Here is a 16,105-nt window from a genome sequence, read left to right on the forward strand (position 1 = left end):
CTTAATGTAAGTCAGAGGACAGAGGAATACTAGCTACTTGGTAAACTGTTGACATCATAGTTAAGTTGGATCCTAAAGAAGAATTTGAGGAATGTACAGTTACTTAATTTGATAGAATGATTTGGGTTGGAAGGGACCTTAAAGGTCATCTAGTTCCAGTCCCCCTGCTATGGGCGGGGACACTTTCCACTAGATAGGTTACTCACAGCCCCATCCAATTTACCCAGTTTCTGGTTGGTTTGTTTTGTTTTACCCTGAACTACCTCATCTGTAGAGACAGAATGGGCAGAAAGTCTAAGTTTTGGTAAGAATTGCTCTAACTATGCAGTTAAGGTTGGAATGAGATGGGAAGGCAGAGGCAGACTTGTATTTGGCTCTTTGACATGCAAATTCCTGATGGAAAAGTAAAACTAGCTATTCAGTTTATTAAGTTAAGTTTATACTTGCTTTAGATATTTATGTCTCCAAAATAAACAATAAAGTACAAAGCAGGACATTTTTCTTTATAGTTTCTAACTTGTGGAAGAGTTGATTGTCCAGAGACAAAAAGGTGGAGATACCATATTGGTCACTACTGCTTTTAGAAGTGATAGTCTCTTTTTTTCAAAACAGATTTTTTTTTTTTTTAATAATTTAATGTGCTCTTAAAGTGGAGCTGTGCATGATCCTGATTGTTTTCCTGTATTTGCAGTATTGTTTTCCTAGTGTATCAGCTCCTAATACAGTCCTTACTGTATCTGAATGCTAATAATGTGCTGGCAGCCCAGTAGAACTAATATTAAGGAACTATGACACATTTTTAGTGTGCAGTATGGTGGATTTATTAACCCAGCTTGAAGTGGGCTACTGTTAGGTCTGTTGCTGATGGGTCAGATAGATGCACAGCTAGGAAAAGGGGGCTTAGAACAAATCTGCAGGAGCAATGCCAAAGTTGTATTTGCTTAAAATAAGCAATTTGAAAAATAAGCATGGAGGGAGGCAGCGGGGATGCCCTTCGTTAATCAGAAGTACATCTATCAGATCTTGTCCATGCTCAAACTTTAGTTGCCAGGATAGCTATTGGGAATCTACATTGTTTTCAATGTGGATGAAACCTCAACATTAAGACAAGAATAATTTATTTTATATATGCTATTTTAGACTGATTAACACTGTCTCCTGTTCTACCTTGATTTGTTTCCATTCAGCATTTTCTCAAGAACAGATGCTGAGGTTGGATAGAACTGGCCTTCTTGTCTTGGAGAGGCATATAGGTCTGAGAGAGAAGAAACGCGGCTCTAGCCATGTCCTGATATTTTGTGTCTCATGATCTTAGCTGGAGAGGTTATAATGGTGCAGGAGGACATGCTGGTGTTGTTCCAAGCTTCATTAATAAGAATACCACTAGCAGCAATTAAGTTACAGAACAAACCTGGCCTCTGATTACTGTTTGGCATAGCTCAGTTGCACATGGAGCTTCTTGAGTCTAACTATATCTGGAGGTGAACAGAGCTTCTTCCTTGAATTCTGCTGGAATTTGTGAATGTGGCCACTTCTTAGCTTGGGTAATTTGTTGTCTCCCAGGCCCAGTCAATGTCACAAAATCAGCTGTCACCCTCAACTTATTGCCCAGATACTCATAGTAGGCTTGTTCTTCTGTCTTGCATGCTTTAGTGAGCAGCTCTTACAGTGTCAGCAGGGTTAGCGTTTGTATCTGAGCAGAGCAGCTAATATCTCTGAGCTGACTTTTCACACTTCATCTTAAGCAATTGTTACTCCATCAGTTCTGCCATTGCTCTGTTTTCAAGGTTATCTATAATATCCAGACTGTAAAGAATGTATCCACAGGAAAAAATAATAGGTAAAAAAGAAAGAATACTTAGGAGTGTTTTCCAGTTGAACTGGTTGAATTTGGCCAGTGCTCTTGGCAGAGAGTAGGATCCATTCTTTTGCAACATAGATCTCTTTGGGGATGGCTTGGTTTGAACTGCAGAATTTACCTAGATTCACGTAAAGTCCATGGGCACCGGTGCTCGTCATGTTTGGCTGTTATAAGAAGACACCACATAAACCCAAGAGCAGCTAGTAATAAGAGTTTGTATTTAGGGTAATTAACTTTCAAGTTAAAAGGGAAGAGGCCTCAATTCAGAAAGCTCTTCATCACATACTTAAATATCACTGAAATCAGTGGAATGTATTTGTGGGTCAAAATGCACAAGACTCCAGCTGAGCAAAGCTCTTTTAATCTGAACTGGGGGATTGTTGTGTAGAGACTGATGGTGAAGGACCAGGTTCTTACCTTGATTGTCAGAGTAAGAAGTCAACCTGAGGAAAAGTTCCTCAACAAGCCCCTGGGTAAATGCTGGTTTGTTTGCTGACTCTTGTGGCCTTTCCATGGCTTCACATGCCATGCCTATTTGACTACTACTTCTAACCATAAGTGGAGTAAGCTTTGAGAATGTTTTCTGACATGGGGTGAAGAACTTCTGCATTAGCAGATTGCTAGCTGTAAAGGGGCAGTAAGTGGTGACTGTAGGCTGTGTGTGCAAATGGCAGTTTAACCTGAGGCCTATTCTCAAGTGTTTCTTCTCATTTTACAAATGCATCCCTCCAGGCTGGTGGACAGACCTGACAAGCTCACTGGTGATCAACATCCGCCACTTTTACTAGAGTTCTAGGATTCTTGTCTGTCAGCTGTCGGCATAGCACACTGTGCTGATATATTTGATTTCTTTGTCATAAATTCAGGACAAGCTGGAAATATCTGAGATATTTTGCCTGACCTAAGTTGAGAGGCTTATATGGAGTGAGCAGGCAACAGTGGTGGAAAAATCAGGGAAAATACCTGTGCTTTTAACAATGTCTTTTCTGTGGCTTTGAAAGTCCAAGAGTTTCTCAGCCAGAGAATGTATTTCCTCCTTCTTTTTATAAGCTACTTCTTTCTTTTGCCTTATTAATTGTGGATCTGCTCCTGCTTCTATTTCAAGCCAGATGCAAAAATCGGTGACCTGCCTTTCCTAGGTACAGTGTTGTAAATCTGAATAACCAGGTGAGTAGATTTCTCTAGTGTAAGATCATGCCCCCATGTCTGATCCTTTGAGACATGGAATAGTTCCTGCTTGTGTTGAAATCACTGTGTGGAGGGTGTTGGGTACTTCATAAGGAACTCCAAACTCTGTAGGACTGGGATTCATCTTACAGCTCAAGTATTTCAGTCTGGTTTTGGAGACCTCTGTATGTCTTCTCTTTCCTTTATGGTGTTCAAAAGTCTGTTGCTATGGAAGTAGCACCTGAAGGTATGTTTTGCCTGAAGAACCTGCAATGAAGCAGTTACTTTACCAAATGGCAATGTACCCCAGAATTGAGCAAAATAACAGAGGCCACCAAGTTTTTCTTGTTTGTGTGATGAAATGTTGTCAAATTAAGTGATTTGTTGGAGCCTTCCTTTAACTTCTGTACAGCAGTAAGCTTAGAGGAAAAGAAGATTGCATTATTTTTTAAAAAGCTTTATTTGTGACCTGGACTTGTTGCCTCTGACCCTCTTGGGCTTAAATAGTTATATTAATGTCCAGTTTGTTTCACTGTAGGTAACACATCAACTGAATACTCTTGTGCATAATCTACTGTATCTTTCCTCTGTTGTGTCAATGTATTATGTGTATTTGGATTACAGTTCTTTTTGTATTAAATTATTTTATGTTCTAGAACAATATTTAAGTGAAGCAAAGAGCTAATGGAAGTTGTTGACATTTTGGGATTTCTTTTCTCTTTGCTCTTTTTTTGGATGTACTGTAAATTGTAAACCAAGGATGCCAAGCAGGCTTGGTTCAATGGCTAAAATTATTGTATTACAGTGTAATGCTGATCTAGGCCTTGTCTCAACACTAGAGCACACAGACTTGAATAAAACTGTTCTAAAAGCGATTGTCTTCAGGCCTTGAGTTCTTGGGTTTGTGCTCCAAATAATTTCAAGCTGGTATTTAGAATAACAGTGGCATTACCTTGCTAGGAGGATTTCAAAATTTTTCCCAGTACAATAAGAAGTTTATTTTTCTTTACTAGGTACCTCAGTCCTGATCAGCTAGTCTAGCTCTGGGTTCTCCATAGGGCTTTTGAAATGTTTTTGGGAAAACTCAGTTTAGTGTAAGTCTTGGCACATAGTACCTGTCTGCTAAGCCCCTTCTGGCTTTTCTCTGAACCAAAGAATGAATTGCATACCATTTTTATTAAAGCTAATATTTCTGTTCTGTTAGCCTGAGGTTTTTCTACTCTTTATTTAATATCCCAGCTAGAATATGAATCTAAATGGCTGGATGTGGAGCTTATGCAGTAACATGTTTTGTGCATGGTGACATTTAACAGATGGTTTAGATTCACTTGTGATGCTGTGCCTTTGTCTCTGCCACATCATTCAGTGAGACAGAGTTACATGAAGAAGGATCTTTCCAAGCTGTTTTCATCTGCTGTTGGTGTGAAAGCCAGAACAACATGGTTTTCATTCCTAGGTCATGTATTTGAATCCTAGATTATACTTTTTCTCTTCTCTGCCACAAAACCATAATTCCACATTTCTCTGCTATAAGAAATGTAGCTGTATTGATGAAGGACTATGCACCACAAGCACTTAAATTTAATAATTTCCTTTGAAAAAAGATTTTTTTTTCTAATACAGGTACATGCAAGAAATCTTTTACTCTTCCAACAGAAGCGGAGACTGAGCAATGCATAGGTAGGCTGCCTTTAGTCATATATTCCATTCAGAGTGCTGAAGTGCTGTGTTTTGTGATAAACTAGGAGGACAGTGAACAGACAGTCAATTAAGTTTGTTAGAAATAATAGCATGCAAGATGAATTGCTGTTTCACTTGCTTTAACAAAAGGTGTCTTACAGTGTTTTGTTTTTCAAGCTATTTTTCACTCCTCCCAAATCCAGACTGTGTCAAACTGAAACAAATATTTCTACCTCCTGTAATGTTCTGCAATGTAGCATTATGTCTTAAAAGATTCAGATTTTCTAGCTGAATTTACTCACCTGTCACGATGGCAAGGTTACCCTAATGTTCAAGCTGACCTCATCAGCCACAGAAATCTACATGCATCATGGCAGATCAAAAGCTGGAGCCTCTGCAGAACATGGCAGGAGCACAAAGCACTGGGGTAGAAGAGGAAAATAAAATAGCAGTTTTTTAAGGAGGGAAATCTTAACTTCTAGCAGAGAAGGAACATCTTAAATGAAAACTGGCAGAGTCAGCACTGATGCAGAACAAATACACCAGCAGATGCTTTAGGCTGAGCAACTTGAGTTTTTCATTGTTTGATGTGTAGGCAACGGTTGGGTGTACAAGTTCTACTGTGACAGTGCAAATCATATGTGGTCTTTAGCTCTGAATGTGCTCAGGTGAAGAAATCACTATGTATCACATTATATTCAGATGGCACATGCTGAAATAGTAGATGCAAGTGGTGCTCTGAAAGTCCATAGCATACCTTGATAAAACTTCTAGTAGACTTTCAAGGCCATGCAGATTAAGGGAGAAGATGGCAGGCTTTCCTCTGTCATGCAGCTCATATAATTTGATTAATTAATCTGCTGTTTCTAGTGAAATTTTGACATTCTTGGTCCTTCTGACATGGAAGTAAAGGGAGATGTCCCTACTAAAGCTAGGCTTAACAAGAGCTTAATTACATGTAACATGAAAAGTTTGTAGGCATATTGCTATCAGGCTCAAACAGACTAAGCTTTTGAAAAAATCTGGAGTGAACATGACAATAACAAACGTCAGAGTCTTTTAACAAGGATTAACAAACTTTGTCCTCATGCTTGGGCACAATGGACACTGCAGTTTGCTTTGGCAGGGAAAGAAAATTGTAACTAAGGATGAACAAAGCTCTGGCTTTTTCAAGTAGACTTGAGCATGCTTTGTGCCTCTTTGTTGCTTCATCTGAAATCTTATTAAATGGCATGTGATTTACTTGTTGTTAAGTCCTCATTAATTTAACAATGAACAAATCTGAGTGGAATGAAAAGAGGCAGGATCAACTGATAGCACTCTGACACAAAGTAGAACAGAACCATAATCACTTTACTAAATATAACCAAAGTCTGTACACTTCATGCCTGCAAAATTTGCTCTGAATTTTATTCTTTTCTCCCCAGATCATGCACCAGTATCTTAACTTTGTAACAAATCACAGGTTTTGAATTTTTTTAAAAAAGCATGAATGGGGTTACCTGTGACAGATTGCAGCCAGTATCAAAAGAACCAGCTCTCATGGATGTGAACATCGTATACCATCATGTTCTCCAATGGGGCCCTGAGACAGTAGTTGGAGAACTGCTCATTGTACAAAGAGCTTACTATTTCTGCAGCAGTCTGGCATTTTCGCTTTTGGTGATCTTCCTGCAGTTGCATCTGGTTTTTCACTTTTGCTACAGGTACCCCCAGATCTTTCAGGCCTTATTTAGAGGTAAGAGAATCTTCTAAGCTGGTGCATTATAAAGGAGAACTTCTTGATAATGACTTGTGACTGGAGCTACTCTGTAAGGGAAGATGAACTGGAGCAAAGGGTGACTGTAGGGCAGTGACCCCGTGGGTACAGTCCCAGAGCACCTGATCAAGGTAAGCAGAGCAGGTCAAGTGATAGTAACTGGGGCCAGTCACAGTCCAGTGATCATCAGGCAAGTCTTTAGGGATAAGGCAGGTCCAAGGTCAAGCTAGGAAGGCAGAAAGGGGCTTGGGTGAGCAAGGTACTGGGCAAGTGTAGTCATAATCATAATCTAGCTGAGGCAAGGATTATGGGCAAGAAAATGATGCTACTTGGTCATGGGAGAAGGCTATGATGAGGTTTCTCATAGCTCTTGTCCCAGCCACAGCTACACAGCTGTGTCTGAGCTGGCCATGAGCCCATGCAGCCAAACTGTAGAAAGAGGCTGTTGTTACAGAGGCTGTTGGGTACTTACTGGGGCAGACACCTATTCAGTGACAAAATCCATTGAAGTTCATTATTATCTTTTTCTAGTTCTGCAGTTCAGCATTGTAATCGAATGTAGTTAGAGAATGAGAGGAGGGCCCAGGAGATTTCACCACCACTGGGGGTTTCAGAAACTCAGCTTTTGCTGAGTCTAGTGGAAGAAGCAGCTCCTGCAGCCTCAGTGCTTCATATCTTCAGTACCAACAGCTGAGATTCTTGGCTGGCCTTCTCCTCCTTCATGCAATTTTCTGTCTTTATAATCCAATCTCCTTTTCTGTAATCACATAGCTTTCTCTGTAGCAATCTGTCATAACCATGTTTGCCAGTTGGTTTCTCACCTGCATTCAATTCTGACATTAGGACCACACTTCTTGCATCCACATGTCATCTCTTCAGGGTTAGCCTGAAGTCTTTTTCCCTTCACATGCATTGATTATTACAAATTACATGCATGATAGGACAGACACTTTTTCCTCACCAGTTATACACAACCTTTCAGCAGTACTATTTCAAGCCAAGTCCATCACTGTCCCCCTGCCTAAAGACATGGGTAAGGAATCAATATTATCAGATCTTAATTCTGAAATGGCATCACAGCCATTTAGTCTGTAGAGTTCCTCAACTTACACAGCTATCAGAAAAACAGATGTCCAAGTCTCAATCACAAATCCTTTCCCATCCAACTAAAGATGGAACAGATTTTTTAAAAATTGCTGTTGGACTGTGCACAACTGAAAATGTCTGGTGGAGTGTAGGAATTTGCTGCAATAACTTGCTCTTTAAGTAAGTCCTTTTTGGACTTGGATCTACAGAGCCTTGAAGATGTAAGTACTACCTAATATTTCTCAAGAACTGGGCTTTTGGGACTAGGGAGGGCCAAGCAGAAACTCCTATGAGAGCCTTTGAGCAACAATAATGTTAAGTATTGCATAAGCCACAGCTGATGGTGTTGGAAGCTGTTTTCCTTTCCTCATCTAAACTATGCAGTGGGTGGTTAACAGCAAGCTTGCACACAAGCTAAGAACAGAGTTTTGGAAACATGTGGCTAAGGGAATCTGGGGGCCTGACCAGCTCTGTGCAACTCCTGTTTTTAATCGTACCACAAAAGATTCCTCTCTGGCTTTATGGCACATCCAGACTGCCTTATTCTGATGCAGTGCTTCTGACCTGGGCTGCATCTCAGGCAGTCTTAACCTTGTGTCAGACCCTTTGTAAACTTAAGTCTTCTCCAAAGGTTTTGGCGTGCATCAGGATGTTGCCTCTGCATAATCCAATAACACCAGCTGAGAGGAATTGTCCCTGAGCAATATCCCCATCAGCCCCTCTCTTGTGACTCAAGTACTATGCCAGCCATTACTTGAAGTGCCACAGGCCTAATCTTGTAACTCAAACAGCCATTTTCTTTGCCAACGGGTCTGCTTCAGTTTGCTGGTGTTGGCTGCTGTGATCTGCCATAGGGAAGCAGACTGAAGCTAGGAGACCTTAGAGCTGACTGAGCACTTGCATTCATCTTCCCAATGTGTTTCCTATATAGCTCATTACACCCCTTCTTTAACTACTTCTAGAATGGGGGTGTTTATTATATGCATATGTCTCCATAGGCTGCAGTGCACAATATAAAAGATTTTTTTATTTACTCTGTGTGTAGGAGTAAATGTGATTTAATTACACAAGGCTCTCACCTTTCTTCAGTTTTGTTTTATCTAAGGCAAACATTTGCTAAATTGACCGAGATGATAGTTGAGTGTGTCTCTTGATGGGTAGTTAAAACAGCAGCTGCTTGGGTTTGTGTCCTGGGATGACTGTGCGTATGGGAAGGAAACCTCTCTGCTGGCAGCTGGGAAGGTTCTGTGGGTACTTGCTACCTTTGTCTACCTTTATACCCAGCTACCTGGTGGACGTGTCTAAGCTTTTCAATTCTGGCAGAGGAGCAGAAAAGCAGCAGGACTTGTCCAGAAATGTTTGGTATCCCTGGAGCAGAGTCCTTATCTTAATCACCCTTCCCTAGCCAGAGATGAGTCAGAAGCACACAAATTCTTGGCATTCTGCTCTGTCAGTCTGACACCAGTCTCCTGTCCCTCAAAGACCTCATTTATCTGCACTTTGGCTTTTAATACAGCACAGTGGATGTTCCATATATTTGTTCAGTGATAGGCATGAACAAGGTATTCATCTAGGTCCTGGCATCAAGCTGGAGTTTGAGGGACACATAAATTCACAGTTAAAAGGACACGCAAAACACATGGGTTTGAACATGAAAGGTGTGCAAGATTCTTCACCAGCTATGCTAAAGTGTGGATTAATTTTATCCTCATGACATGCTGGGAAAAGTCAACACTTCATCTCCCTGAAAGACACCATATGGCCTGGCTAGTTTTCTTCCTTTCTAGAAGGAAGGGTTTTGGCAAACACAGTGCTGCTGCAGCTGGGAACAGTGCTTAAAATAACACCAAGGCTCCAGCTCAGATTGGTAGCCTTTGGCAGCTGCACTATGTATTGCCAGGAAGAAACTGTTTGCATCCTCAAACTGCAGGGGATGTTCCTACTGGTGCAGAAATATTATTCATTGCTAAATGCTTTGTGCTTTGACAGGGTGGTAGGGAAGTGGATTTATCGTAAAAAAAGCAGCCCAAGGTATAGACAGCAAGTTCATGCTGCTGTGAGGCTGGATGACTCAGGATGTGATGGTCTGTGTCCTGCTTAAGAACTTGAAGGGCAAAACTTGCTGCAATGACTGTTTCATTTCAGCACTTCAATGCCCGAGAAAGTTTACCACATCTGCATCTCAGTGCTATGCTGTGACAGGCCAAAAATAAGTTTCTTTTATTGCATGAGCATTGGACAACAGGGCAAAGAAACCTTGCTCAGAGAGGTCATTGGATTTGATTTGCTTCAGGTCCTGTGGTAGCCAGCAGCCATGCAGTCCTATGCTGTAGAGATTTTCACTCCCCTTATCAGTCACAGCACCGAAGCCACTACCACACTCAAGACCTGTTGTACACCTGAAGGAATTCTGTCATTACAAGCAGGGCATTGCACAGACCTGTTCCCAGCCCAGCCATGCAATGGCTTGGTAATCCATGATTAGCACACACACTCCTCAGTTTTCCTTCTTGTGAGAAAAGGGCTCCTGCTCATTCCCAGGAGGCTCATGAGGACAGACACCTCCTTGAGGGAGTAGAGAACGTTTTGTATGAAGCCCTTCCCTTAGCTGGTAGATGGATTGAAGCTGGTTGGTTCCAATTACAGCTGATTAGATGCTCTTTTTGCTGCTAGTTGCCTCTCTCCCAGGCAGAACAAGAGGACAATGCCCAGAGAGGCTGAAGGCACCTATTCCAGGGCTGAAAGCTTCTTGTCTGCAAGACTGTGCATTAACTCCAAACAGCAGCACAATGTGAATGTGAGCAGCACCTTACGTAACCTTTCTGGAGCTTGTATTGGCAGACCTGGGAACACGTGTGTACTTTCTTCCCCATTTTATTGTTTTAGTTATATTCCTTGCCCCAGTACCTCATCTTTAAGAGTACTCAGCCTATTTTAAAAATAGATTGCAGGTTTCTTGCATGATTAGTAGGCAAGAAGCAGTGGTGATGTGGCACACTTGGTGTCACTTCAGAGCAGATGAAGGGGAAGTGGGAAGAACCACACCAGTGCTGAAAAACACGAGGGTCCCCATGGGGGTGTCACAATTCCCTTTCCATTCAACACCCTTTGTCACTCATCCAAGATAGCTGGCAAAAAAACAGGGCTGTGCACAGGGTGTTAGGCCAAGCAGCTCTCAGGGGATCTGGGCAGGACAATGATCATCACTCTGGACACTGAGCAAGGTGAGGGAGCAGTTTGGGCTCTTCACAGGGCACACATCTCCATCCGGGCAGATAACGGCTTGGAATATAAACATGCCTGTGTCTCTGATGTCTCTGGCTGATAGAGAGACTTGCTGATTGTTTTCCTGTCAGGATCCACATGCCTCTTTGGCAGCTGAAAGATAAAAGGGCTTCTGTGGGTGGAAAGGAAAACATCCAGAGCTCCCATCTGGGTTCTGCAGCCTGAACCACACTGAAGCAGAGCCCTGCAGAGAAGAGATGATGCTATAAAGGATCTGTGGGATGGATCAGCTGAGCTCTGTCAGGCTGGATGGGGAGCTGTGGGTCTGTGGGAAGCAGGTGTGCGCTATGTTCTTGCACCTTGCTGCCCTCCCCTTGTCCGGCATGCTGCTTGTGCAGAAACCACATTTCACCGGGGGCTTGAATTTTACAGCAGGCATTCAGTGACTTCACAGCATGTTGTTAGTGCCTTCAAAAGCTGCAAAATGGCAGCTTTCTCAGGAGCCCCCAGGCTTTCGGTGTTTTTTGCCAAGCAGCCTTACACATAAGTCAGGAGTAAGTAGTCAGATATACGGATGCCTGCGCATCTCCAAGTCTGCTGACTGAGCACCATGAAACCCTGTCTCCTGCTGCTAACTCTGGGAGTGATGACCCCCACATATCCTTCCTTTCCTCCTGCTGCCATTCTGTTTCCCAATTCCCACCTGACCCTCTTGGATGCGTTTCCAGAGCCTCATCTGCCAGCACTCAGTTTTGCAGCTTATGTAGCTGTGTCTTTGCCTGTATTTTCGAGTGGATGAGATACTGATTGGTGTAGAGCACATCTATTTCTAGCAGAGCTGACTTTTTTTTGCATTTATAGGTGCCAGCCACAGGCCAGTAACAAGGTACAAAATAATTCAGGGTGAGTGTATGACCACCACAGAGCTGAGCTTAGTCCATGCTACTGCTTGCATTTGATTCTGTAATGACTTCTCAGATTTTTTTCTCCATTTTCTGTCTATCAAATCTCATCAACCATTTGTCATTTTTGTCCCAGGTACAGGCTAAGGCTTCTGCTGATTTTGTCTGGCAGTGAACATCATGACTGAAGTACAAATTATGTGCTTCCACCTCCCCAAAATGTCTTCCTGGCACTTCTGGTTTCTGTAAGTTGTTCACTGGCTAAATTACTCCAGTGAATTGTGAATTGTGTTTTCCACATCTAATTAGTGGTTAGAGCCATAGCACATCTAAAAACCAACAATTTTTACTTTCTCTATATTCAAGGAGGGAGACAGATAAGTGAAGTGCTAGTACACACCAGCACAAGGTAGGGCCTCTGCCTCTGCAAGGCCGTGCAGCACGTCCTCACTCCTGGCCTTGGGTGCAGGAGCTTGTGGAAGCAAAGCAAAGCCACATACTGAAGGATGAGAGGTAACTGAGGGTCTGCAGGCAGGACAGCTGAGAGGCAGCAGTAAGGACAGGAAACCACAGCAGTGCACGGCTGTGACCTCCTTTCTGGCCGCGTGGCCTGAGGATAACAGCACTTTGCAGCTACACAGAGTGATTGTGGGACAGGCATTTCTTTGTTTGTTCCCTTTCTTTCAACTACATTACAGGGGAAATGATCATCACCTCACTGTATTTCCTGTTAGAATTGCTTTCCTAACATCCACTGCAGGTGTCTCTGGCTGCAATTTAAATGAGTGCACATAACAGCCAAAAAGGAGGGTGTCTTGGTTTGAGAGACAGGTGTGTGCCAAAGAAGGCAGGAACCTCCCTTGGAATGCAAAAAATATGACCCCCTTCCCTCTGAATTATTATAACTTTGAAATTAAGGGGCTTTTAGGCAATGCCAGGGGGAAAGGAATAGCAGTTCTTTATTCGTCTGTATGACAAGGCAAACAAAGAGGAACAGACAGAAGCAGAGCCCAGCCGTGGCACAGGCTCCTCTCGCGCAGGCACGCCCCCTTCGGTGCAGTTCCGCTCACGGCCGGCAGGGGCGCTGCTGGCTCCCGGCCGGGCAGCGCGGGGCCACGAGTCACCCGCGCCTGCAGGGGGCGCTGTGGCGCGAGCCCAGCCGCGTCTCCCTCACACGGTAATGGCGGGCGGGCTGGATAGCGAGGTGGGCTGTAGGAGGAACCTTGGAGGAGCGGCTGGAACAGCAGGGAGGAACAGACCCCGGTGTAGCAAGAGAAATGTATCAGAAACTCCACAGCTGTGGCAGGAGCCACGGGGTGTCCTGGCAGGAAGGGGGTGAAGGGTTCCAGTGTAGCAAAAAAGCCGGAGCAGTGGGAGAGAAAGGGCAGGGCTGGGTGGTGGCAGCCAAGCTCCCGAAGGCCGCCAGGATATGATCCTTTGGAAGGTTTTCCCCTGAGGCACTCAAGCAGATAGTGAGGGTCCTTTCCGGTGAGGTAGGATGCTAATAAGGTTCAATGGCTGCTCTTACGAGCAAAGGCGCACCCACAGTAAGGAAGAAGCAGTAGAGGGCTGGGCGCCGGCGGTGGCAGTGAAATCTCCCCACAGTAAGCAACAGCTCGACTGTTCTCCTCCAATGCCCACAGCGAGAGAGCGAGCCCCACACCGCCCGGCCAGAATCTCATCCCGCACCCCCCAGCTAAAATCTCATCATATCTCTGCCCTTCCAAAGAGAAAACCACCCAGGTAAGAGAGTGGCCAGCTGCACCCTTCCCTCACCTTGGCTGTTTCTTTTATCTCTTTAAATATCAATAGTTATTGTCTCTTCGCAACAAATGGGAGAAAATTCACACCCCAATCCCCCACCACCCCCCTCCCCCGCAAAAAAAAAAAAAAAAAAAAAGGGAGAAATCCTAATCCCACAGAAGGAAAATTTGTAAGAGGGATGAGTTGAGGATGGAGAAAGGAAGAAGGAGATGGGTAGAATTGCCAATTTACATGTTGAAAGTGGTGTGATTAAGGGGCATAGGAAGTATGGACCACCTTTTTTTGAGTGCACTTAGTACCTTAAATCCAGGTCTTCATGGATCATTCAACAGTTTAGAAACTGAGGCAAAAGGAGGTTAAAAAAAATCTTTCCAGATGTGTAAGCTCTAAGCAGAACTGGAAGTAGACCCTAGGAGTCCTGCCTCTTAATTCCCTTCTCTAGCCACAGCTCTCTTTGATTTTCTGCAAGTGTTTTTCACTGTAGGTGTACATTAGCTTGCTCTCTTAGACAATTGCATTCAGCTGTTAGCAAGGATAATAATATTAAAACAAAATGGCTGAATGTCTCTAGAGGTCTACAGGGAAGCACAAGATGCTCTAATAAGAGCAGTACTAAGAGGAAAGAGATGAATACAGCACAAGAATGAGCCCTTTAATGGCCCATTAAGCAGAAAAATTACATACAGAAGTTGAGGCTATTTTTTAGTTTCGATAATTGTTTCCTAAGACATTATGTTGCATTCTATGCAGAGGATCAGTCAAATGTTTTGTTGTGAGTTTTGCAGGCTTTAGCTAATAAAGGAAGGTTACTGGTGTGTGAATGCATAATGCTAAAGCATTTCTCTTGATCAAAACTTAAAACACACAGTGAGTGTCAGCATCCCTCAGCAGTGGTGTATGTTACAAAAAGCGTTGCTCAACAGCAGTGCTGAGCTCACACAGTCCAAGCCATGGGTCCCCTTATGCATGCCACCAGAGATGATCCCTGAGCGGTGTTTGCTGTCTCCTGAGCTGTTGGGGTGGCAGGGTCTCCCAGCCCTTCAGGTAAATGCATTAGGCTTCCCGAGTCCCCCAGGTGCAGGGATGCAGGCAGGTGCTGACAATCAGTGGCAGGCAGTGGTTATCTGCCACACAATCCAGCGGGCAGGACAAGCGTCATTAACACCAGTGAGTCCTGAGGGGAACCAAATCATTTGGGCATCAGAGTACATGGGGTCTTTGCTGCTTCTACTTTTCACTCTTTGTGCTACTACTTTTTAATCCCTGTTCCCATTCTGGGCATATAAAAACAAATAAGTCTTAATGACAGTCTTCTTTCCTCCCATTTTGCCCCTTATTTTGCACGCATTTCAGGGGGACAATCCTCAGCTTACAGGAGATGCCTCTGCAGAAGTCAGTATTGCTGCCCCTGCATCAGTGGGTGTGGAGAAGTGGGACAGGTTGGGAGGTTAACATAGGATGTATATGGAGAGAATATAGAAAGTCTAAAGCTTTGCTGGGGAAGAGCTGTCACTTTCCCTTTTAGTGCCCTCCAGGAGGCCGCCTGTATGCCTCTGGTCCTCTTCGTGCTGCAGGATAGCCTTTTGTTTGATGAGATCTTGACAAGCCTGGGCTCAGAGCGTCCTTTTCAGGGCAGGTACAAGTCCGTCAGTGCACGCTACTGGGTACTTCTTACAGTAGTGTGTTGTGCTGGTGTCCCGGGGCCAGCACCCAGAACCTCTTCTGAATAAGCAATACTTTCAATAACTTAGGTAGAACTAATGTGATTGGATATTCTGGGAGGTAAGGAGCTGTCTAGCTGGGCATCTCAAATGCCCATTGCAAATGTAGGCTGGACACATATTTCAATTGAAAACATCTTCTTTCCTGAGGATTTGTGGTTGTTATCAGAGCTGCATAAAGGACAAACACCAGCCTTTGAGGGGAGGGGAAAAGTATGCAATGTGAAATTTCTAAGATACAGAAAAGGTGTATTTGTATTGATGACATCAGGTTTGGTGAGACGAAGTGTGATTGAATGTTTTGACTCCGTGCAATATTTACCACTTGCAGTACTTTGTCCCAGATACAGGCCATGATCTGGAGTTCTTCACAGGCATTTCAGAATACAGTTTCTATGAAAGATGCCATCCTAAATAAAGCTGTGTTGATTCAAAGAAAAGGAATAAACTTTACATGACATGAAAGAGAGAAAGGAAGTGCTGGTTGAGAATCAGGACCTCAGAAAAGGATTTGAGGCGGGAAATAGAGTTACCTGTGGATTAACATCAAATGCTAACATAAAACCAAAAATGGCAAAATAACTTTTGGTGGGGAAAGGAACAGAACTTTCCTCATAACTAAAGGAAGAAAAGTCCTGGTGCTTTCTCTACCCCTTAGGACCCAGCATAGCAACTAAAGGACGTGAATGATAGAGGAGACATGAAGTTCCAAGCTATCATTGTATGTTACTGTCCTCCACTGAGGGGGACATAAGTGAGGGGACAGGAGCCCAGGGAACTAGAGGTGCTTTTGCCTTTGTGCATAAAATATCCAGGAACTCCCTTACCCTGGGAGTTTGATGCTGTTCCATTCATTTCACTTTGTGAAGTACTAGGTGTTCCCAACAGCTACTTGGTGCTGATTTCTAAGTCTTAGTCCCATTTAGTGACCCTCTGATTG

The sequence above is a fragment of the Onychostruthus taczanowskii genome, unplaced genomic scaffold, assembly GCF_017590055.1.
Source record: "Onychostruthus taczanowskii isolate IOZ18803 unplaced genomic scaffold, ASM1759005v1 scaffold1, whole genome shotgun sequence".
NCBI classification, from domain to species: domain Eukaryota; kingdom Metazoa; phylum Chordata; class Aves; order Passeriformes; family Passeridae; genus Onychostruthus; species Onychostruthus taczanowskii.